At 39.1% G+C, this 9,285-nt stretch overlaps 1 long non-coding RNA gene across 1 annotated transcript; it reads right to left on the bottom strand.

Moving 5' to 3' along the window:
• Window positions 1-6,171: 6,171 nt before the first annotated feature.
• Window positions 6,172-8,996, bottom strand: LOC141608914 (uncharacterized). The gene is made up of 3 exons (XR_012527059.1): window positions 8,807-8,996; window positions 8,650-8,707; window positions 6,172-6,404 (listed from the first exon to the last, which is right to left on the bottom strand). It is a non-coding gene; the product is annotated as an uncharacterized LOC141608914 (long non-coding RNA).
• Between the last annotated feature and the right edge of the window lie 289 nt (window positions 8,997-9,285).

Consider the following 9,285-nt stretch of genomic DNA (forward strand, 5'->3'; position numbering starts at 1 on the left):
GGAACAGCTTAATGCCCTTAGTAACCTATCAAACATGTTAGCCCACAAAAACGAGAAGTGGCAATAATAGTGTAAGAGCAGCCGAAACCATACATATACAAAAGAGGTATAACCATCTAGCAAATATTTTTCTTTACCTCTATGTTGTTCAAAATTAGCTCTCATGTCACGATATGGCTCCTTATAAGATGAGGTTGATATAGGGATAGTCAAGTAAGGAACGGGGATGATATAGAATTCTTGTGGGACTGTAACACCCCCATTTATTTAAGGGCCTGAACTAGGACTCCTCAGATAAAGAAGGGTGTTACCATCTCGGAAACCCGAGGCAGTAGATAACAAAGGGAAAGATAAACAGTACTTTAAATTAAAAGTTTATAAATGTTTACAACGGAAATGAAACATGTCTCAAACTGGAAATAAAGTCGATAACTAAACAAATAAAAGTGGGCTAGCTCTAAGTCATGTGATCCATGCTTTCCCCCCCCCTCCCAATGTCTCAACAACTGTCAATCGCTCCCCAATAAATGGATCATCACATGCATACACGAATACACAGGGTCAACCGCGAGGTTGAGTAGGTAATACGATATAATAAAGAATGCAATGCTATGATCCTCCATTCTACTCCATCACACACTTCCCGGAACGCCCACCATACCGATCCCCGGTAGACTATATATCGACCGTAGCCGATCTGCCACTTCACTTGAGGACACCAGGGCAAGTCCCGCAACCCGCCTTTGGCCTTAATCGCAATAATCTCATCTCCTCCAACTCCAACTCCGATGCAAATGCAATGTATGAAACGTATGAAACAGTAATACTCATCAAGATAATTAAGATAATCGGATATGTCATATAATCACCAAACATGCCAACTCTTTATAATCGTAAGAACTCAATCAGTGTATTCCCCTACCTCAGTACTGCAGTCAAATAGTCGGGTGCTCAGTAATATTCCACATCAAATTCGCCCTCTGAAAGATAAATAAATGACAAACAATTACTTAAACCATTCCCGTTCCCAAAATAGAAAGTTACTAAAAATAGAAACTTCTTAAAATGGAAAGTTTCCTTAAATGAAAACTTTCCCGATCTAACAACTTTTCTATTTTAACAAACCCGACTCAAACCCGTCTCTAACATTTAAATAACTCGGGAATTAAATTAGCTAATTAAGAATACGATACATAAAAGATAAAACAAGTTATACGATTAAGAGAATCGAAACAAACATTGAATAATCCTATCAACCCGACTCTTACAACCCGCGCCTTCACTCTCGCCCACACCCCTCACGCGCCGCCTGAACCACCACGACCACCACCAGGCTTGCTCCCCTCTTCGACCCCACCACCAACAACCGACCCTAACCTGGTCGACTGCCGCCGGCGAGTCGAACCAGGGCCGTCATTTGGCCTGGTTCACCACCGTGCCTCACCAAACGCCCCCTGTCCACGACTCACAACCACCGCAGCCATCACCTAACCCCTGTCAAACCACCACAGCCCCGGTCGCCGTCAGACCACGCACCCAGACGCCGTGGCACCGCTGCGTTCGACCTCCCCGAGTCCACGGTGGTGCCACCCCAACCTAAACATCTAAACCCGCCTTGAAAACCCCGCTAACACCCGTTTGATTGTCCCCGTCAATAACACCTCTCGCCGCCAATTCTGCCGCCAAGAACCTCCCTAACCGCCACCAATAGGGACGACACAAATCACCCAGTACCATATCCCCGACACCAACCACCAACATCACGTCCCTGAGTCACGCCACAACAAACAAAACCCGAGAGAAAAACGAAAACAAAAGAGAAGGGTTGCACTCATACATTTTTCCGCCACCTCAACAGCCACCAGGGTTACCTATGGACGTCGACAACCACCCTAAGGCCTTCCTTGCTGCTCCGTCAACACCCACACTCACTCTCTCTCTCTCTCGATTTGCGTGAAGGATGGGAAATGTGCCGCTGAAATGAGGTAGGCGGGTGAGGGAGTGGGGTTTTGTAGTGTTAGGGTAGAATTAGGTTAAAATTAGGTTAAATGGTAAATGGGTCATGGGTAAACGTGCCTGGGTAAACGGGTAAATGGGTAAGTGTCATGGGTCAGCGTGGTTGGTAAAAGAATTAGTTAACGTGACTTCGTTCAGTTAAACCCGTCTTAACAAGTTTACGAATAACTCGATCTTACGATATCAATACGACTAAACAATTAACTCGACTCAATTAACGATATAAAATACGGAGTATTACAGGGACTAATACAGATTGAGTCTTAAAAGGTAGAATGGGTGGTTCCTCCTTGTGAATGTAAAGCTCACTAAGTACCTTGTCCTCTCTTTCCCTGATTTCTCAGTAAACGACATACCCATAAATTCACTACCCGTGGGAAGGTCATCTTTCGCACCATCAAAATCGAATATCTCTTCTTCTTGTACCCCGCTTACCATGTTCTCACCAAATGTTACATACACTCCCACGTTCTCATACTCAACAATCACATTTGAAGACTCAACAAAGATAAAAACATCACTCAAATCAGTATGCAACAATGAATTATCATCATGTGTCATCTCAATATTAGTCCAAGATAAGTCAACAAGCATAAAAACAGGGGCAGGGGGTGAAGAATGTATCACACCATTTTCACCCTCCTCATCATCCCAAAAACCGTCATCATCATCTTCAACAACAAACTTTTTATAAGAGTGGTTCAAATCAGGTTTAAGGGAAAGGGATTCATCATGCTCACTATCATACAAAAATTCAGATTCAGACTCCACGTGGATAATATAAGGCTAATCTCGTGCCTTAAGTCTAGCAATAGCTTCCGCTATTTGCATAGCTCGACTTTGAAGGTTTTGGATACTATCCCTAGTCTCTTGCTCATATTGAGCCACAATAGTCTGAAGGGTCATCTGGGAAGCAGCCAGGGCTCTAATCATCTCTTCTGTGGACATAGATGAATCATTTTGGGAGTTCAAAGTTTCTCTAGGTCTCATTTGAGGTCTCCTAAGGTAAGAATTATGCAATTTCCATTGTTTAGTGTCATAAGCTAAATATTGGAAAAGTTCCCACTTCTCCTCATAACTTAACCCATTAATAAATTCTCCGCCACTCAAAGAATTAACATGACAAAGAGTCTCCTTTTCAAATCATTATAAATTACATGACAAAGCTCCCAAGTTTGATAAGGATGACGACAACGTATAACATATTCATGTAGCCTATTGAAATATTTATAAAACAGTTCATGCTCATATTGGGGAAAATGTTTAGTAGCCATATATCTATCAAGTAAACTAATACAAAACTAACTAACTAAAACTCTTTACACTAACACACAAAAATTAACTATTGCGTTCCCCAGCACCGGCGCCAAATTTGACGGGCTGAAAGTCGTATGCCTATCAAATGTAAATTTATAATCTCTTACTTACTAAACTACTAAAACAGTAATATAGATAAAGTAAGGGTCGAACCCACAAGGAAGGACTAAGTCAATTAAAGTGTATGATAATGTAGAGTAAAGTAACCAGTTTAGGAGGAGTTTTTTCGGTTTAATTAATCTAATAAAGTAAGACTAAGCAACTAATGAAATAGATGAATTCAAATGGTTTAAAAGGTCTTAGATCCAAGCATATATCCACACTCAATAACAATTTATCATTGTAAGACGGTTTCAATTACTAATCTTGATTACTCTATCGTGAATGTAAAATTCCAATTCTCCTTTCGAATAGTCATCAATTAAAACGAATCCTGTTCTTAATCAACCCTAACTATTAAACAACCCTAACAATCCAGTTCAAGGTTTAATTCAATAGCAGCAATATAATTTAGAGAATTCGATAGAGAATAAATAGCGCATACAATCCAGTTGCACTTTAGATATTTATGTGAATCACTTCTAAGTACTAATATCAACGTATCCCGTTCAATACTAATTCTTAGATGTTACTAGTGTAAAGTTAATCAATAAATCCTATTCAATCAACAGTACCAACAATAGAATGAAGAAATCGATTACTAGTTGCGCACCTAGCAATTATCAATCAATATTCATATAATTAAGAGCTTAGCAATTCACAATAATCAAGAAGAGAAATTAAAACATTCAAACTCACAACCGGATTTAGAGTGCTTCAATCGCTTCAATCCAACATGAAAGATTAGTTACACATAGTCTTGATGAAAATAACAATAGGGTTTTTCTCTAAAAGCTGCGTAAGTCTCTTCTAAAACTGAAATAATAAGGGGGTGTTTGGTTCACGCGTGGGTATGGGTTTGGAATCGGGAATCATATCTGGGTGGTATCGGGTTGGAACTTGATACCTCATACCTTGTGTTTGGTTCAATTTTGGGAGTATGGGGTTAGAAATTAATCAAAGCTAAAAACTCTTCAAAATACAATATTTTTAATAATAACTTTTATACTATTAAATCATGTAGAGAAAATTTAATCAAATAAATATATAAAATAATTTTTTTACAATTATTTTTATCACTTTTTAATATTTGTAATTTGATACTATGGGTATCAATCTCATACCCACCCCCCTCCCTGGGTATGAGAAACCCATACCTCATGGGTTTGAGGTATGGGTATCAAACCTTCAATTTTGTCAACGAAACACATAGTATGGGTTTGGTTCATTCCAAACCCATACCTCATACCTATATTGGGTGAACCAAACACCCCCTAAGTTATATAGTAATAAGGTAAAATCCCTAGATTAGGAAATAAAGTATTACTACTACTAATAATAATCGGAACAAACCGAGTAAAATAAATAAACAAGCACGAGTCTAACGATGCTGAATTACGCGACCAAAGCACAAACAACTGTCAAATGTAGGTCGCGATTCGGTCGCACCTCAGTCGAACGTCGGTCGCGAAAAACGCTGCTGCCAAATTTGTCTTCTCTTTCATATGCACGCATGAATAGTGCGACATATGCTTGAGTCAAGCGCACACATATCATGGTATCTTCATAGGTTCTCGGGCCCACCTATCCTCGGACTTGGACTCCATCTCAAACATGTAAAACTGACCAAAAAGCTCTTCTTCATCGTTTCCAAGCTTCATCTTCAATATTTGGATCCAAGTTCCGACAACGTTACAACTTTAAGCATTGTACCATTATAATTCATTAAGGATCGCCTTGTCACTTGAACTTCACTAATTCGACCCTCTTAATACATACTAAAACTGTCTCATCAGTCCTATACAACGGCTTCCTGCCAACAAGAATTATTGTAAGTGGACATGCAAATTATGTTGGATCTTGTAGTAGGAGCAAGGTATAGCCCGAATTTAAGAATTACTAGTGACAATTTATGCCTTTTTGGTTGAAATGACGAGTAAATGGATCAAATTTTACCCATCAACATCTCTTCCATCATGTACAATGACAATTACGACATTGGCATGGCGGTAACGATTTTATCCAGAAACTCCAACAACACACTCGCCATGATCAAACTAAAGCGTAGTACCATGTATCAGAGCTCTAGCCGTTCTATAATGAGCGCACAACCTCAACGAATCCTCGAAGGAAAACATAACATGCTACTGCTCTCGGATCAAGATTTCACATAAGGAGGAAAACATCACAAATTCTCATTTGTGACGGCGATATCCGTCACAAACTTGTGACGGATACCGTTTTCTCTCACAAATGACCCATGAGAGATGAGTGGGGAAGCACACGGGGGTGTCCCACCTTGTCCCCTCTCCTCTTTTTGTGTGAGGTCACAAGCTTATGACGTGAATAGCCCGTCACAAGCAAGACTAGCTGGGAAAACATAGCGCTATCGACACTAAGGGGAGGTCATTAATGACTTAACCTTGGAACCCGAATTTTAAGATGAAATCCGGGAGAAGCAAGTTACCGATACTAAGATCATAGAGAGGAATGAAGCCTTGGGGAGAAATGAAACATCAAGATTTGAGCTACATGTGGATGATAGCCTTGGTTTAAGGGAAGATGGTGTATTCCAAATAATGATGCACTTAAATTATCAATACCTTTCTTATTTAAAAAGATATTTTTTGGAGTGAAAATCTGTGAGTTCACCTATTATTTGAGTAGATAAAAGGGAATTTGTGAAACCCCGCGATAAAGCGGAAAATATAACTAATAAAATAAAGAGGAAATTTATGATATTTTTAAAAACTTTTAAATTACTAGTTAAAAATTAACACGCGAGTGCCAAAATCGAAAACGAAACAAATACAATAATAGACAAACTTAGGTTATTACAACCCAAGTCTAGAAAAGCGGGGAAAAGATATCCCACGAATAAACAAATAAAGGGTTCCTAACTAGCAAACTAAGGTCCAAGGGTTTAATTCTCGCTAGCCCACACGTCTTCCCCACGTAAGCATCTTCACCACCTGTCATTCATGTAAACATGAACGCCACAGTCAGTGGGGAGTAACTCAAGGTTCTCCCAGCCACAATATGTCGAAATGCAAGTAACAAACACTTAATTGAACATATTAGTCATGCATCACATGTAGATAATGAAGGACAAGAAGATATAATGAGAATCATGATGGGACATGCATAATACTTTCTTAATAGAATAGGCATGATATGTTAAAATAAACATGCAATCAAGGGCATGGAGCAACCAAGTCAACCAACTCATATTGACCGACTCAACAAGTGTAAGACATATACTTAGTATGAACTCACAAAACAACCATTTAGACTCCAACCTCTTGGTAGGACGACGATCATAATACGGTCCTAGTCTAAACCTGGATCCAGACTCTCGAGATGGACGTCACCCAATTCGACAAACGATATACCAATCGTATCCAAGACTCGAAACATGGCACACACTCGTAACCAAAGGTCGAGTAACCTCTAATCGGAAACATGGCACACACTCGTAACCAAAGGTCCGAAGAAAGGCGGAAGGATATCCTAATCCGGAAACATGGCACACACCCGTAACCAAAGGTCCGAAAGAGGAAAGATAACCCAATCCGGAAACATGGCACACACTCGTAACCAAAGGTCCGAAAGAGGAAAGATAACCCAATCCGGAAACATGGCACACACTCGTAACCAAAGGTCCGAAAGGGGTAAATATGGAATGTCAAGTAGTCACACAATGTAAAACGTCACACTTGAGTCACAATAAGAGTAAGAATGATCATGCAAACATCATATGACACGGGACCGTTAATGTCACATTCATACTCATGGCTTGCATCTCACCATGAGTACGGATGGGAACATCAATCCCGACGATCATATCGCAACTAGAGGGCTTATAGCTCACCCCTAGTATCCGATAAGACCAAGACTCTCACAACAGACAGTACAAGGCATTATCAAGAATACGACCCTTAATGAGTGACTATATATAATAATTATCTCATACTTGTATCATATTAATAAATATTTCACTTCATAATTTAACATGCCGGTTAAATAAAATATAACAAGCGATAATGAATAATTTACGTTATGTGAAAATTTACGGAAAGCAAACAAATCCAATACAAGTGACAAAATGAGCCCAACCATTAAATTGTGGTGAGCCCAACAATTTAATGGTTGTGAGCCCAAAAATACCAAGGAAATGAGTCCAAATAAAACAAGAATTTAAGTCCAAAATTATAAAGACTTGGATAAATAATAAATTCCACATTTATGATTAATGTGAGAAAAATTATATGAATGAACGATATTTAACGAATTACGTTATATAAAACACGAGACGGAAATTTAAACGTTTAAAATGAACTAAACTAGGCGCCTAAAGCAACCATATCTACGACTAAGGGAGCTCTTGCTTTCCTAAATCATTACCAATCTAAATTCTGAACTTTTTTGTTCTCTCATCGACTACACTGACAACCCATATGACCGTTCTTGTTAGCTAACTCCGTTGTACAGCCATCTTTTATACGCAAATAAATCCCAACTAGTCAAGCTTGTCAAACAACCGTATACTCTTATCAACCAAGTTGCCAGGCTGCTTCGATTTACAAAGCTATTACCAAAAAGTTGCAGGAATTAAGTAACTCAAAAATAACGCCTAAACCGAGTACACACCCCATACGCTTTAACCAATATCGCCAGGAAACTTCAAAATTATCGTGGACAACAATGACATTGTTTTGGTTTTTCCTACACAGCCTTGTGAACTGTTAAATTCCCCTTTTTTTTGTGCAGCAACCTGCAATTCTAATGCAGACGGTTATTTTCAGTCTCTATTTCCCGAAATCTCGAATTATGTTACATCCTACAAGTGAGCCGTCTCTATTGAGTCTACCCTGTAAACCAGTCCACACAGTCCCTATTCCGACGACCCAGAACAGACTCGAAATGGGTACATGAAACCGTAACTCTAGGGTACCATAACAGTCCCAATTTCAGCATAAAGACCGTCTATCACAGCTCCCCAAAACGACACCCAACAGTACCGACTACCCCAATTCCGACTGCCCAAATCAGAGGACAATACCGTCCCAAAACAATCTATTTCAGGCCCTAACACAAGACGAAAATTTACCATTCACATAAGACAAGTAAAGAATCAAACTTTATCAGAAATAAGACATATAAAACGACACAACAAGACGGAATTTCGACATTTGTCGAGTAACCTATCACCGTTACCTTATAACTTCCTCAACGAGCACGATTTCCGACACAAACTGCTCCGGGTCTTCAAAACCTTCATCAGAGAGCAAGAAAAACGGATAAAGAAGCTAAAAGACGAAACTTTTATAAGACGGCGAAAGACGAAACCACCACAAGAACGAGACTTTCTTACCTTAAAAGAACGAGGAAGCTAATGGTACAAAAATATTGGAGTTTGGTTGAGAAACGAAGGCGGGATCGGAGTTTGAAGGGTGCGAAAATGGAGTTTATACACTCACTGGTTGTTTTATTGTTGTTTGCTGCTGAGACAACGAAAAAGAAAGGGGATATGGGCTTGGATTGGTCCGTCCACTTTGTGTGAGCGTGAGATAGATTATTGTATTATTTAGGTGTAGAAAATAGGTGAATGTGTTTATGTGTTGTCGGGATCGGATTGGTTCAGATTAATTCTAGTCTTATCAAGAGAAATGTGACGGTCCTAAGTTAGACGGAAATTAAGACGGGAATTAATAAATATTATTACTGTCACTATTATTATCCGACCAAAAATACGTATACATATATTATTATATAAATCATGCCTTAAAGATATAATTTAATCGTACGTATTTTTATATAAACGAGCTTTTATATAATACGTTTATAAAAATC

This window comes from Silene latifolia, chromosome 10 (assembly GCF_048544455.1).
Source record: "Silene latifolia isolate original U9 population chromosome 10, ASM4854445v1, whole genome shotgun sequence".
Taxonomy (NCBI): Eukaryota; Viridiplantae; Streptophyta; class Magnoliopsida; order Caryophyllales; family Caryophyllaceae; genus Silene; species Silene latifolia.